This window comes from Apis dorsata, unplaced genomic scaffold (genome assembly GCF_000469605.1).
Source record: "Apis dorsata unplaced genomic scaffold, Apis dorsata 1.3 scaffold_365, whole genome shotgun sequence".
Taxonomy (NCBI): Eukaryota; Metazoa; Arthropoda; class Insecta; order Hymenoptera; family Apidae; genus Apis; species Apis dorsata.
In genome coordinates this window covers 943294-960162 of record NW_006263630.1, presented here as the reverse complement: position 1 = coordinate 960162, position 16869 = coordinate 943294, and the positions used below count along the sequence as shown (strand labels likewise).

The 16869-nt window shown below is 39.6% G+C and overlaps 1 protein-coding gene across 3 annotated transcripts in view; it reads left to right on the top strand.

Annotated features, from left to right (window-relative positions):
• The window catches only part of LOC102673299 (discoidin domain-containing receptor 2), a 234385-nt gene that overhangs the window by 52540 nt on the left and 164976 nt on the right, over nucleotides 1–16869 (top strand). For 2 of the 3 annotated variants that reach the window (XM_031511947.1, XM_006618672.2), the window contains exon 2: nucleotides 11077–11083. The exons of the other annotated variant lie outside the window; for it this stretch is intronic. The gene's annotated coding sequence lies outside the window, so the exon portion shown is untranslated. The remainder of the gene's footprint in view (nucleotides 1–11076; nucleotides 11084–16869) is intronic. 3 annotated transcript variants of the gene reach the window in all.

Below are 16869 nucleotides of genomic sequence, written 5' to 3'. Positions count from 1 at the left end.
CCGGTGACGAAAGAACCAGTGGTGGACGGCCAATTTATATATATATATATATATATATACGATGACGTTTGTTATCAGAAATAATAAGGGCAGCGATAGGTTTCTCGCGGGAATAATTTGATAAAGACGATTCGACTTATCGCAACTTGATCTGCCACTCGACCGACTTTTTCGATTATTTCTTCTAACTTTGCTCATCTCTTAAGCTCGATGTTATAGTCTCGCGAAAATACGTTTGATCGCGGTCATTTTTAACATTTTATATCTTAATTCCTCGGGTTTACTTTACAATTATATTTTTACAATTTCAAGAAAATACATGTAATGATTTATATCTCGTTTAAATTCATGTAGCAACGAGTGGTCGAAAGGGACAGAAATATTTTGTACGTGGAAATTGATTTATTGTTCAAGTTCGAAGGAGGATTAAACGTTTTGAACAGGACACGATAAAGTATCGATTTCACGTTCGTGTTAAACGAATTAAATAATTAGGGAAATCAGAAATCTATATATATATAATTTCTCCCCATCGACCCAATAATATTTTACGGAATATTTCCGATGGATTGAAAATTGGGGTATCGTGGGAACGAGGATATTTCGCGAATTTATTAGATAATTGAAGGAAAAAAAATCGGAGGAATTCGTCTGGCTGATCGAAACACGGTGAATGGTGCACGGGGTGGGGAGGGGGGAAGTTAGCTTTGATACGGGTGAAATATGCATATGCCGCGATTGTATGCATATGCAACAGTGGCCGCCAGTATAAATACCATATTGTGGGAAAATATTTAATGACGTATCGACAAATGTGAACCGCGCGAGGATTACACGGGCTCTGCGGCGCATCGCTTTTCCATTTCGCGTTTACCGCTGATTGGTCGTGTTTAATGAACCAAAAAACGGGATCCTACTTTTGGAACTTTATCGTTAATCGATACCTCCCTTCGTCAACAGTGTGTCAACTTGTGTCGCATGTATGAATTTTTGATTCATATTAAATCACGATTGAATATAAACACCCGATGGAAATTACAATTATTATGGAAATTCGAAAGTGCGTCGAGGGGGCGTTAAACGGTCATAAAGGCTATTAAAATCTTCAAACATTTAAAAAAAAAGAGAGAAAATTGATGTTAAAATTTTAAGGATACGCGCGATAATAGAATCTATAATTATTTATACACAAGATAATAATACTGTACATCGATCTTGTTCCAAAGAAACAGAAATGGGACGAAAAAAAAAAAAATTACAATTCATCCAATCTTCCCTAAGCAAATACGATAAACGTTTCTTAAATTCTCGGCCGCACTTTCGTGAAAAATACCTTTTCCCAACGGTTTTCAACGAAACGGAAACGGAAACACGGGGATAAAGCGTATTATCCGTTGCAACCGCATAAACGAACGCAATTACACCAATAAGGATAGCTCGACGTTAAAATCGGCATCGAGCCGAGGAGGAGAAGGAAGTGGGGGCGGATGGTGGGGAGGGGTGGTGCAAGATTTTAGCGGTGGAAGGCGTTAAGCTAAGCCGTAATCGTCTTATTCCGTGTTAAATCTCTTCTTCGCTCCGGCCTTCCGTTCCTCGAAAGCGCTTCCGACTGTGGCGCCACCATCGCTCCGCGATACGGCTCGCCGCCATTGTCTCGCGGCTTACACAGCCGCTGGTACTACGCTTATGAGCTTGGCGGCTTCTGGAATGCAAGGATTAAAAGCCCGTTGCTTGCTTTCTTTGAGGAAGCGCTTTCCCGCGGCATGGTTGAAATGCTCCGTGGCCGCAATGTCACTCCCCACCGACGACAAAATAAATTAAGAATTCGCGACCGGAACGTTTCTCCCCCTCTCCTCTTTCCCCCTCCCTTTTTACGTTTATTCCTACCTGGATTTCATATTCTTCGTTTCAAAGGATTCCGAGAATTCCGCCAGGCTGCTCGGATTCAATTAGAAAAATTGTTATGTCATCGAGTAGAATGTTTTCCTCTTTTCTTCTCTCTCTCTTTCCTCCCCCCTTTTTTAGCACACACAATTCGCTTTGAGAGGCGAGCGAAAAATGTGGAATATTTTCCGAACTTTCCTCCACTTTGAAATGAAAAATATATTTCCTCGACTTGGCGCAAGTATTATATTGGCAATGTAATTCACTCTAACAGTTTGCAACTTAATATTACCATTTAACGTTTCGTTTGCAATTGGGGTGATAATACAAGTGATTCTCGTGTCGAAAAGTTGTATCCTATTATATACATAATATTTCAGGAAGCACGATATCGTTCGATCCAGGATAATTCTTGCATCTTGATTTATTTACGATATTTATTGTCGTTCTATCCATCATCCTGGTGGATTTTATTTATAACTGTCACGTTTCGTCGACTCGATTGTCTAAATTCTCAAGATTACATCGAAATAAATTGCGGATGTCACTATTGGACAATCCTTCGTATTATTTCCTAGCGGATCGGTCGTCAAACTTTCCCCTCTGTGCACGATCATACGTCATAAAGCGAAACGTTCGACAAAACGAACGAGATCGGAGGAAGACTAGGTCCGGTTTTTTTTCTCAAAGAGACCATCATTCTCGATATCGGACTGCTAAAACACGGTTTCCCATTCCCAGAGAATCTAAAGTTCGGACTGCTTTATAGATTCCTCGCGGTTTTATGGTCTTTGGATATCATCGTATTTCTCCCAAGGTTGGACATTCTAGCGTGTTTTACGACGACCGACGAGACGACGAATAATAATGAGGGAAAAGGTCGAGAAATTTGGTGGATGCGACTCGAGGAATTCAAAATCTGAACCGAGATTTACGAGTGATCTATTCTCGAGCAAGGGGGGCAACGATAAATAATTCGAAACGCGTTCCATTGTCATCAGGAAGAGGAATTATATTCGAACTCGCGAATATTCCTTCGTATTACCGTCCAAGAAAACTCGATCAACGTCTTTCCCAACGCTATCAATTTAAACGTATTTCAATCTCCATCCTCATCCCCCAGCGAATTCCTATTTCCACGTTGATTTGTCTCTTCCCTTCGGAACCACGACCTCGAAAGTGTCTAGCGTATTCCCACACAGGAAAGAAACCATTTCCTCCATCCGGTTGAACGATAAATATTTGTTTTTCGCGGGTGTAACGGCGAAAACAATCGATGCTTCGAGACCTTCGTCGGTTAAACTTGGACGAATCGAAGGATTCCGTTGGAAATCGACCATCCTCGAAACGTAATCCGGAATCGTACCCTCCACGATCGTTTCTATGCGACACATCACGGGCTCGTTTGCCGAGATTTTTCTGCTGATTCCTTTTCCTGCGTCCACGGCTATCTTCCTCGAGGGAATAATACCGTTTTCCATGGTCGACAACACGACTCTACTTTTCTGGAACCGGTATTCCGATTATTAACCCGTCCACCGGGCCATCCACTTTGACGTGGCCACCATTTTGCCTCCATTTCGAATACCGAACGTCTTTATATACAGCGACCGTAAACTTGCATGGAACCGTATCGAAATAGCGGAAAATGCTATCGTGGATGGTGAAAACTTTTCGTTGGCCGAGCGTACAGAATACGGGCTCTGTGCTTTTGATGATCGTGAATTAAAGACACGTGAAATTCTTCGAATTTATTCCGCGTTCTCTTCATGATTTTACAAATGGAGAATCGAAAATTTTCCAAAAAATTACTCTTCTTCTCTAGGAGAATGGAAAAATACAAGTTTCGCTTTTTATTCGATAAATTTATATCTTCAAACGGGTTCAAGATTTTTTTAACGAAAATAAAACTTAAGAAAACTCGATTTTTATCGCAATTTTCAATACGATGGATAAGATATTTTAATTAAAGAGGATATAATATGCTAATATGCTAGAATATTGTAATTGCACGAGGATTATATATAATAAAATTCTACGCATCATTGTACAAGGATAGTTCCTTAATTCTTCTTAAAGTATTTGCGAGAAATTTTAAGCGAGTATTTATTAAATATTTGCGGCGGCCTACCTACATCCTCCGCCAAAGGCATACACACCATCGAATTCTCGAAAGTCCTCGACTAACTATCCAGTTTCACAGAAATATGTCCTCTGACCTGGCCACCAGTATTCCTCCTATTTAAAGTACTGACGTGCCACTAGCTTCTATCGATAGATCCTTTCCTTCCTTCCTTCCTTCCCTCGAATTCATCCACTTTCTTTCTTCTTTCTATCGCGATCTTTAAAGAAATCATAATCAAAATATAAATGTAAATAAATTTTAGATTAATTCGAGAATTTTCGATGTAATTTTACAGAGCGAATGAAACCCTCTCGAAACTTATTTTCTTACGAACACTATGTGTTGAATAAAATGGAACAACTGCCATTTCAACTATTAAGAAGAAACTTTCTTCAAAACAATTATCGAATTTAATCCTAATAAATAAAGTTCCATTCACGTGTCGAATCTGAAAGCTACAGGTCGATCAAATTACGAGAGAAACGCGTAAAATACGCTCGAGGACACTTAGAGAACACTTGACGATAATCCAACGATCATATTCACGGAATATGGAGGAGGATAGAGGAGAAGCTTGCTAATAACACGGATGGAAGATTACATTGGCCGCTTTTGGCAACGTATACTTCCTCGATCGACTTGGATAGGATGGCCTATATTCTCCTATCTCATCGTTGTGGCGAGATAAATTTTACGAATTTGGCCAACTCACCCCCTCCTCGATCCTGCTACACCCACCCTCCGTTTATTACATCGCGTTATTACTTTACATCCAGCGGGTGTAATTCAAGACAAACACGCGGAGGGGGAGGGAGGGGCTGACAAATGAATTTTATTAAGCGACTTCTGGGATTTAGATGGGTATTAATTAAATCCAGTCTTTACTGGGATGGGACGAGATCTTCCGCCCCAATTCGAATCGTTCTTTTACGCCTTGTTCCAGATGCCCGCTACGTTTATTTTAGAGCCACTTTAACTGAAACAGGATTAACAGGATAATGTGTTTCTGAACGAAACTTTCTTTTAAAGCTGTTTTAATATTACAGAGTTGATAAAAATTAAGACTTTTTAACGAAACTGAAAGGGATGAAAGAAGGTATAAGACACAAATTGCATAGAGATTTGTTCCAATTAAATAATAAAGTTTCGATCATCTTTTTCATTTTCGCATCTCGCTTCTCTGTGCTATAGTGGAAGTAAATTGCGAGAAGAAAGTCGGTTGAGCTGTAAAAATAAAAATCGGTATCTCTGGTGGTTAAGGAATGATATCTCGCAGTTATAAAATTTATTTAAAATATATACGTAATTATCCTTATAACGATTTCAAAATTGGAATTTTCCGACGAATTCATCGATAAACTGAATTGTCGTCAAATCACGTCAAATGAAACGAATTGCCGATCCAAAGACAATTCAATTTTCTTACGATGATAAAACAATTATCGATCACATCAATGGAACGATTTATCACCGTTCTGTCTGTTAGAACAATTCCATAATCGATAAAAGTCTCAACTTTTCGATGAGAATAAAGTATCACGCAAAACGAATTATCGATCAAATCATGCCATGTGATCAAGTGACGAACTCAACTCAATCAACTCAACAAAATCCTCTCAATTTTCAATTCTTATGACCAATTCATACAAAAATAAATCAAGTCGATGATTCAATGAAAACAATTGAAATTATTCTAAGCTAGATAAATATTTATCCATTATTCTATCTATTGCAAAGATTCCATCAGAAATCGATCAGAACGACGAAGAAAACGAACAGAATTCGAAGTGGATGTCGCAAAATTCGCATGCCATTTGTTAGTCTAATTACTCGTAAGTGGAGTTGTGGCTGTAACGAACTGACCGACCGCCTACTCCAAAACTTCTCCACGAGTAAACACGCTAGTCGCCGCAATACCATTCCTCCCCTCTCCCCTTTCACTCCTTCCCCCGTGCTCTCTGCGCGTGTACACCGATCTGCACTGTAGATTTTTCTTCGTTCACCCTTCGAGATTCACGGCCAATCTTCCTCGCGCAACCGGCAATTTTCCTCGACCGAACGGGGAACGAATTCCTCGAACGAGTTTTCATAAGAAGCAATTTCGCGGGGAGATACTGCCGGATACGTTGTACTTCCTCGTTACAATGCTCTCCATTAGCTGGGGAAATTCTATTTGAATGAATCAATTTGAGTTTTATAAGGTTTTACTTTTTGCTTGTGTTTCGTTGATGAGAGTATCACGAAGAGATACCATGTTTGATTCGTGACGATGATTAAATTAGATAGATTCTTTTTTTAAATGCATTTGTTAAATTAAACTTTTTTAGTGATTGTGATTTCAAAAAATTTCAAAGCCAATCGAAAAAAGTCTTATTATTTTTTAGATATTCTTACATATTTCTCTCTCTCTCTCTATTTCGTAATTTGTAATAAATTACAAAGATTCAAAAATCCTGTCCATCATTTCACATTTTCCAACACGCCTCGAAATTCAATATCTCGTAACGCGTTAAATCGATCCCCGAAAGGTGGACGAAGAAAATCTTCCCTCCCCACTTTGTAATTTCACGACTTACCGTCATCGTGAGCGGTAAAAAGTTACGCGAACTGATACTTTCTCCCCCCGCGTTCTCCGCTCCATCAATCCCCATATATCGTAATCAGCTTAGGAACGGATGCGCGAGCGTTCGCTCGGCCGTGTCTTATACTGTTTGCGCGCGGTATACTTGCACAGGAACGAGAGGCTGAATGCACGTTACAAAGGACGTAGGGAGTGGAAGAGGCTCCGTATAATCGAAGCGCTCAATCCTCGACTCGATATTACGATTATAGGAAATATTGTAACTTTTTTCGGTGCTTTCTGAACGTTGCTCGCAAAGATAGTGTACTGATACCGGTTTTGGAAAATGTCGCGATCATTCTGCTCTCGTGGATCTCGAGAATATTCCGTTTTCTTTTGGAAAGGACGATACCTGGAACGATTTTTTGAATTATTAAAAAAATTACAAAATTTTGGTGGTTTCTGAATGTTATTGGCAAAAACAGTGATAACAATTTTGGAAAATATCATTCTGCTATCCTGGGTAGGGAATATTCCGTTTTTTTTTGAGAAAGGTGAAATGATACCTAGAACGATTTTTTGATCCTCGATTATTAAAAAAATTAAAAAATTTCAGTGGTTTTTGAATGTTTCAAAGACAGTGTACAGATAACGATTTTGAAAAATATCATTCTGCTCTCGTAGAAAGAGAATATTCCGTTTTCTTTTGGAAAGGGCGAAGCAATACCTGGAACGATCTTTTGGTCCTCGATTATTAAAAAAATTAAAAAATTTCGCTGGTTTTTGAATGTTGCAAAGACAGTGTACTGATAACGATTTTAAAATCGCTAAAATTCGTTAAAAATCGTTAAAAATCGTTATCAGTACACAAATTTTAAAATCGGAAAATATCATTCTGCTCTCGTAGAAAGAAAATATTTTGAGAAGGATTTTTGAGAAGGGTGAAGCGATACCTAGAACGATCTTTTGATCCTCGATTATTAAAAAAATTTAAAAATTTCGGTGATTTTTGAATGTTGCAAAGACAGTGTACTGATAACGATTTTGGAAAATATCATTCTGCTCTCGTGGAAAGAGAATATTCTTTTAGAAAAGACGAAGCGATACCTGGAACGATCTTTTGATCCTCGGTTGTTGAGCGTTTGAAAAGATTAAAAATTTCATCCACACGAGGAAAGATTCGACGCGTTTTGTTCTATGGAGCACGGATGCGACGTAGTAAAGAGAGAGAAAAAAGCGCGGTGCGCTTTGTCGTGTGGCTGGTTCAAGCTATCGTGGATGGAAACAGCGTGGGTGGAAAAATTTGTTTATTCCGGAATATACGAGAGTACAAGAAGAAGCCTCGCTTCCTGGCGACGTTGTGAATCACGTTGTGTACACTGTCTCGGTAAATTTCCCTCCCTTTCCCCGTAAACATAATTAACCCGCAATAATTTCTCTGGCAAAGAAAACTCGCGAGTGCTCACTGGTGATACCGAATCAAGCAAGTTATTTCATCGTTTGTTTGTGCGAGTTAATCTTAGTAATAAATTAACGCGAACCGATTGAAAAGTTTTTTTCTTCCTTCAAGTTTCTTTCGCTGATTAGTTCGCAGTGATTAAGGATAATTCTTCTGCAGTGGATTTCTATTTAAACGAAATACGCGTTTTTAAATGTTATTCGCGATGTTGTTGTCGGTTTTATACACGATGTTTTTTGTCATATCTTGTATTATTCAATCGAGTCAATATTTAAAGAAATAAACGATTGAAAACAAGTTGTTCATTAAATTCTAGATATAGACTATATTAAATTTATATTTCGAGCTTATTTTCTTCTATTTTTCACGTGTTATCATATATAAAAAGAAAAATTAACGCAAAATCATCTCATTAATCCAAATCCGCAATCGAAAGACAAAATTACAACTAATAAATAACAATAATCGCTTATTAAACGGAGTATGTAACGATGAATACCTTGAATACATAAGAAAAAAAAAAAAAAAGAAAACTAATTGATTAAAATTCACTCAAAAGAGAAGGAAAGAAGGAAGAATCGACTCGACTTTCAAACACGATCGATGCGATTGTCCACAAAGATCCGCAAATTTATCATCGAGAACGATCGCGTGGACGCATTACGCTCCCTTTAAAAAGCGAAATCCACACGACCCCCCATTCCTGGATTGCTGGATGCATCGTGGATGAGCATCGCGTGAACGCTCGGCGAAGAAGGCGAAGGGAATTGAAGAGAGGAGGGAAAAGGCGGGGTTGCAGACCATCAGCTTATCACCGTGAGCAAACTTCAAAGTCGCTTAATGGCAAAACTAATTACAAACGGCGCGGCGTTCCGCGCACGGTCGCACGCCACAGTGTACAGCCGGCGGATTGGCGTGACGCGGTTTCGTGTCCCCTTTTACCTCTGCACGCAGTTCTCGATGATAACATGCTCGCCCTCGAGTTTCCAGGCTTGAAAATTGAAAAACTTACGGTCGCCGGTTCGACTTAATACGTCCGGGAAGTAGTCGGCGAGCACACGAGTAGCGGTTTCGTGACGTCGATCCACCTTTTCTTTTTCATTTTCTCTCCTAAACTCTCTAAACTCGCTTCTCCTCCCTCAAAGTCGTTTTATTAAACGGGTCGTTTATTTAATCTCGAGGATTAATCGATCGAGGAGCGGGAAATTTTCCAATTTTTCCACGGATGTACGAATTTCTTTTCTCTCGATGGAAGTTGAGGAGACGTTATCTCGATGCAGACTCGTCTTCTCTCGTTTAAATGCTCTTTTAAAAAAGACACCCTCTTCCTCAATTTCATCGAAAACAACGGGCAGGTTTCTCGGGTTGATCTTATTTTTTTTTTTTTTTTTTTTCGAAACGAGCGTATTTAGAGATCGTAAAAGTCATTCACACTCGAGGCCGTTAACGGGTTGGACACACATGAAATTTGCCCCCCTCCCCCGAATTCTGTTGGCATATTTTCCCATCGCGTTGTATTAACAGAGTCGCGGAATAATTGCTTGGTACGGTAAAGTGACCACGATGGAAATTTAAAGTGGAATTTAACCGTATAAACCCGCCACACACCGGTCCCAGCCGCCAACGGCTCCCCCTCCCCTCCTCCTCTGCGTTTTCAATTTTCCAATTTTCCACGATGCCCTTATTGAAACGTTAATTAATCTCCTCGACCACCACTTCTCAGCTTATTACCGTTACTTTTCCGCGTTAAATAATTCCGCGAGACGAAAGGGGACTAAAAGAGGAAGGAGAAGGGGGTTGAAATTAACCCGATTCCAAAGTGATCTATTACTCGATCGAAATCGACAAGGCGTGGTTTCGATAAACACGCGTGGTGATGAGGAAGGAATTTTTTTTTTTTTTTTTCCGGAGCTCGCACAAAACCACGCTCTCGTCGGAATTCTAATCCAATTACTCTCGAACGCGAAGGTTTGTTAAACTGCGGCCGTAATCGTAACGTTTCGAGGGAACGGCGGTGTTAAAATCACTGTCCTGGAATGCGGCAACGCCTCGCGAGAGAAACGTTTGCCGTTCGAGGGGGCGACGAGCCGGTAAGACGTTACAATTTATTCCACGCTCGTCCTTTGTAATTAAAAAAAGGAAAGAGAGAAAAAAAGGAGAAAGGAAAGAGGAAAAAAAAAAACGCGATTCATTAGGAACGTCGTAGAATTTAATTGCTTCGCCGAATGGAATTTCTTCGGGCGGAATAACAAACCGCCGGTCGAAAGAGAATTTTAACGGAACGCCACCACGGATTCCGTTTGGAATTACGTTTGTAATTCACCCGGCCGGGGGAGGGAGTGAACGGGAAACGTCAGAGACGGATGAAAATATACACGATCCGTCTTCGAATTACGATGTAAATATCTCGAAGCCGTACCTCCCCCATTTTTCCACTAGAAACGATGGAGAATTTGACAATTGTTCCTTGATTTTTAGATTATCTTTCTCTCTGGTTTCTAACTATCGTCGCGTATATTGTAATCTCGACGAGATTTTTCGAAATCGAAACGTTAAAAAATTAAATTGGGGCGCGTCAGAAATCTTTAGAAGGATGTTCGAAGGAAAGAAATACCATTTCGACGCGTTCTAGGGTAAAAATAATAATTCGAATTGGCGAGTATCGATTATAATTTCATCGAATCACAGAAAGAAAGGTTTATTAAAAATCCAGTTGCGCCGTTACCGAAATGGTAATTTCAATCTCTCTCGTATTGTTTAACTCTTCCCTGGCGGCGCAGCTGGGCGTGATTAAAGAGCCGGCTCGACGTTGTTCTCGCCGTTTCCAGGAAAAGACATTGTTCTGAAACTCGGCCCAGCTCCATGGTATACGCGCGTATCGATTGGCCAGGGAAACGGTTTTTCCTCACGGTTTTCTGCCACGGTGACGTGTATAAACTGAGAAAAATAACGTGGTTACACAGGCCTCCCTGGAAACGAGGGAGAGCCATTTACGCTAATCGTTGAGTAGTTTTCCACTTTTTAACTCTCACCCTCTCGCTTTTGTAGTTTCCTCGCATCGCGACGTAATTGATATTTGGCCGGTGATTTATGAAATTCTCATGGAACAATTTCCCCTGGTAAATTGGCCGCATATTTTTTAACCCGAAAACTCGTCGACGCGCAACTATCGCGTGTACACGTTGCCCCGCGAAAGCAAATACGCGTTTCCGCTTAAAAAACACATTTTTTTCAATCTGTTCGTTCCTGTTCCTTCCTTTCCTTNTTTTTTCTCCCTTCCTATATATATATGTGTATGTGTGTGTATATGTGTANNTATATATATATATATAGGGTTTAGTACGATCGTTTACACGAAACGAATCGCTCGGATTGCGAACGGTTGTCAGTATGGTTGAAATTTCGCGATTTTACTCAAGCGGAGTAGTTTCGATTAAATATTTTGCGGTAACTTTTTTTCCCTTTTGTGAAACCGCTTTCTCTCCTAATAAATTGTTCAAATTTTTTTTTTTTTAGTATCGCGTGAAACTCTAGCAAACTTCAAAAAATAGATTTCTATAGATCTGAAATCGTATTAATTTCACTCGAGGATGTAATATTTGTGACTAGATTGTGAATCGTGTCGTTGATATATATATTATGGAAACGTGCTCAGAAAAATAGAGGAAGCTATGTCATCGATCGAGACTAGTCGAGAGCTAATCTCTAAGACAATGCAAAAGAGTATGAATGGACCCAATGACTTATATATTTTTTTCCTGGAAACGCGTACTACGTTCTTCCAGAGATCGTTCCGTCATTTATCTGGAATTTGGGATACATCAACGAGGCGAGATGCGATTAAAAAAATTACCCTTTCCTTTACACGACGATCTAGATAAAGTCTTAAGGTAAAGCATCTTTCTAACGATCGGTTCACTTAATCGAAGTTATAGTGACAACTTGCAAGAGTGTTTCTTTATTTTTCAAAATAATACAAAGCGAGGAAAGAGAAGAGAAGAAAGGAGAGATGCGAAATCGTAGCAGGTGTAAGCATCTTTGCGATTGAGTCTCCGTTTCAATGTTTATAAACTTTTTCCACTATCGCGAGCATCGGCGTTCCTCCGCGCAAACTTTCGGTTGCGTTTTATGCATACGTACGGGTCGAGGAGGAACGAAATTAGCGACTACTTTTTATCCCCTTTCCCCTCCCCGCGATACAAAGTTGAGCAGAGGGAAGAAACTTGCCAGAGCTCCAAAGGTTTTCGGGAGGAAAACTCTCTTTCGTCCATCTTTCCAACCTCGAAACCATCCCGACACTTGTTAAGTACCTTATTTGAGTTTCAAAGTTGAACGTCACGCTTCTTCTCCTTTTTTCTTCTTCTTCTTCTTCTTCTTCTTTTTTTCTTTTTCTCCATTTCATCCTGCTTTTCTTTCTCGACCCGTCCCTTTTACATCAACGCCCATACTCCTTCGATACGTTTTTAACGTAAGCTCGAGTGATATCGACTACCGATCTTCTTCATGCTAGAGTTCTTTGACTCGATTCTCTTTCGTTCTATTCTATAATCGTTCGATTTTTATACACACGAATATGAATAGGCAGGGATAAAGTATCGACAGTAGCAACATGAGTGCGATTATTATGACTTATAATGGCCGAACAATAAAAATAATTTCGTTTGTAATCCTCGATTAAAGTGGTACTTTACAATTTTAGTTCTCATTGATCTTGTACTACGAATAATGTCTGACTATAGACTGACCACTTTCCCTTCCAGTATCTGCTTTCTCCTCGGTTTATTTATTCTTCAATCTTCGATTACAATTTCCTACTTTATTTTCGCGACAATTATCAAGATTGCACAATTCGATGATCATTATTCGAATTTCCAATAGCAATTAAATTTGATTTTATGGATATTTCTTTTTTTTCTTTTACCAATTTAAAACTTGTTAAACTTTTACCGTAAAAATTTCGTTTCGGAATAATATATTCGCGTATAGAAACGTATAGACGCAATAATAGTTGTTGAATCAAGCCGTGTATACGTGGACTGTGACAAGCTGGTGGCGGACGGAAAAATGGCGGTGAACATTGTCGTACCGGCACGGCACGTAATTTATGTATACCGTGTCTCGACGTTGCGATAATGAAAGAGCCACGATGTGGATTAATTAACCCGGTGAAACGGAAAAAAGAGGGGGAATTCGTGAAAGCCGATTCGTGTCGGATCGGCTTCAATTACGGCATTCCTTTTTTCCCCCTCCTGTTACCGTAGAAATATCGTTTGTTAATCTGATATTTAATTACCTTTTAACGTTTCACCAGTTTCATCTTATTCCCCGTTTTGTTTCTACCAAGCACAGAAATGCGACAAAACGCGAAACATCTTTCAAAGATATTATAAATTATTACTAAGAATAACTCGTATAATTATATTTAATTATACATTCTTTCAACGTTTATAATTAAAGTTTATTATAAAATATATAATAATAATAAATAACGAAAAATAACGAAATATTACTCGTAACCAAATATCATTCGAAAATTATTCACACATTTAATATCTAAATTTATAAGTAAATATTACTCGTTATTCGATTTTGCTTCTCCAATTTTTCCAATCCAACAACGAATTCTTAAACGCAACTCGATCTCGATCGATCCTCCCATCGTTAAATTCTTCCCGCTCGTGCAAGGACGCAGTTGTTCGATCGCAGGCGCCCCCCTCGAAAAGGAGGTAGCATAACTTGCAAAGTAAACCGAGAACGAACTTTCGCAATAATTGTGCCCCTCTTCCGCGTGTGTACAGAGGAGACGGGGTTCTAAAGTCTCTCATTACCACGGATCAGGTCTCGCCGGTTCCCGGAAACGTGAAGATACTCTTTACAAGCGTCGACACTCGTTTCGCGCCACAGCCTTCGGCTCATCCATTGTGCCAGCCAACCGAATTCTCTAACTAACCTTAACTCGATTCCCCTCATCCTGCACCGGGAATTCGTATCGACGAATCTCCAAGCGCGTCTTTCGCGGGTGTCGCGTTCTCCCAATTAAAGCGATTCTGTCGTCTCGGTTTCGCGTCACCGTTTCTCTTCGAGTCGGGATAAGTTAAGGAAATACCTTCTATGACGCGTTCACCACCCGCTTCCAAACGTGAACGCAAGGCCAAGCGATAAATATCGAAATAAATATCCGCTTTCAGAGTTTATTTTGCGCCCGTAATCGTCCGAGGGATGCAATTGGAACAAATCGGATAGGATTCCGCGTGTAATCGATTGCGAGAACCGGGCTCAAATGCGCCACTATCTTTTTCGAGCTTGTGGATGTTGTTGCCACGTCGCGATGAATATATTGTTACGACAACAAAATCGTACAATTTTTGTACGTGTTATATCATTTTCATCGATTGCTTCGATTATCCTAAATTGTTTGCGAATGATTTCTTGATAATCTTTTCGAAAATTTTTCTAATAATATGTTGGAAAATTGAAACAAGTTAGGAGTCGATTAGATTATAGAATATAAAAAAAATCTGTTCATCGTTCGAACTTTCGAAATCAATTGAATAAATACTTTGATAATTTGGTAAATCTTTCGATGATTGTCTTCCCTCTGAATCTTTCAACACGATCTTTGTTCGAGCATATCTTGACTAATACCACTTAAAAAAGGAACGACTCGTTATCTCTCGTTGAAATATAAATATAAATTTCGGAAAATATTCCACGAACGATATCGTTTTGTATCCATCGAGTTCCGTTCCAGTTGCCGACAGTTTTCAACGTTATTAACATAGCAAAACGAAGCAAAAAGGATTATACAAAGAGACACGGATTGCACGCATACCTCGCTTGTGAAACAATGTGTGGAAGGGTAGGTACATATCAGTGACTCGCAGCCCCTTAAAGACGAACAGGCGGCAACGTTTCGAGGCAGAGGAATCCCCAAGTCGAAACTCACTTTGACGAGAGAGTTAGGCACGAGGAACTTGCGCTCGTCTTCGTAATTTGACGAGCGGAATTCGTGGCACGCGGCGGATACGGAAAAATCGAGGCGAAGGGGTTGAGGTTGGCTCCGTGAAAGTTCGCGGTAAGTTCTATTGCTCTCTGGATAATTGGCGAGAGACGATAAAACGTATCGTAAATTGATAGATTATGTATGAGAGTGAGCTGATTCTGGTTAATATTTATTATGATTATTAGTAGCAGTGAAAAATATTCAAGTAAAAATGGTTTTTTGTATTTTTTTTAATTAATGATCAAGTATTGATATTGTTTCTTTTTTATAGAAAATCGACGCGTTGCATCGATCGGCATATTAAAAATTATATAATTTTATTTGAGAAGAGACATGCAATAACGTTCGATTCATCGTTTTATTAAAAGAGTATTTTAGTAAGACCACACTTTCGATGAAAATTATTTATTAAATTATTGATATCAACAAGATATGATGCTAAAAAAATTGCTAATTCAAAATTAATATTATGTATATTTGAAAATTGAATTTTTATTAATCGATATAAAGATACAAATAAAAAAATTGACCCAATTAATACATGAAGATCATGAAATCCAGTTGCTATAAAAAAAATTGATCCATAAATTCTATCATTAAAACAAAAGTATGAATTTAGATATTCAATTGATTGAAGGATTGTTATATTATATTATATGATTAAAATGATCGACATATTTCCACTGATACTCCTCGGATCATCCTCGATAAAATTCTCTGCCCGTTCTCGTCTCAAAATTCTAATACATCTTATACACAAAATTCTCCAATTAAGAAACGATTAAATTAAATTCTCTTAAAGATTAAATTCTTCGCGAAGACTCGTTAAATCTGATCAAGTCTCAGTCCTCATTCAATTTCGTAACGCTTATTTTCCAAAGCGAATTTCCCCTTAAAATTCACGTTATCCGTGAAGGATTCCGGTTTTTAAGCGGCAAGGAAAACTCAAAGCTTCCTCCCCCTCCACCCTTTATCTTCGACGTGACCGCGATCAAGTGGATCGTGAATCCACCGCTTTCAATCGCGTCACACTCTGCAGGAACCCGGATGCTCCGAGTTGTTTGCTTCGACTCGTTCTAAATCGAGAATTTCGATTTAGTTCGGTGGTTGGTCGTTCCGCGGTCGCGTGGCAAACAACGAGCCGTGAAAAGTTCGGGTCGATATCGATCGCGCGCATTTCGTGAACGTACAAATTGGCCTCCTTTCGAGGAGGGACCGATTGAACGAGGGGAATTTTTCGAATTTATCTTTCGACTGTACGAGAGACTTCGTAGAGAGAGGAGAGGGGGGGACAGTTACGAGCTCGGAAGGAAGGAATAAATCCGGGTAAAGAGGTCGAGAAAGAGGTCGAAATAACAAGTAGCCGGATTGCCACTGGGTAGGTAGAAATAGAGTTGGAGAACATTTGTGCAGGGAGGGAAAGAATTGCTCGATCCAATTGTCGGACAGATCTCCCGTCCGGGTCTCCCTCCGTTTATTGCTATCCGCCGATTGAACCGGCAATGGTCAACGAATCTCCCCTTAATAATCGATAATAATTCGATCGCGTAATCTGTACAGACACTCACGGTAAAGCTTTCATTACGATTCGTCTACGATCTCTTCCTCGATAAATCCATGATCTTGACGATCATGGCGAGTAACACGAGACAATATCCTTTATCCCTTGTTAAACATCCTGTTAAATCGCCACCGGAATAATTCTCGCCAACGGTAAAGAGGTGCACGCGCATCGACGACGTTCGTCGAACCGATGAACCGCGTACGCCGAGCGACGAACGACCTTTTTCGCAAGGGGTGTCCCACGCCTCGCCATGGAAACAATGTGCACAACGCAC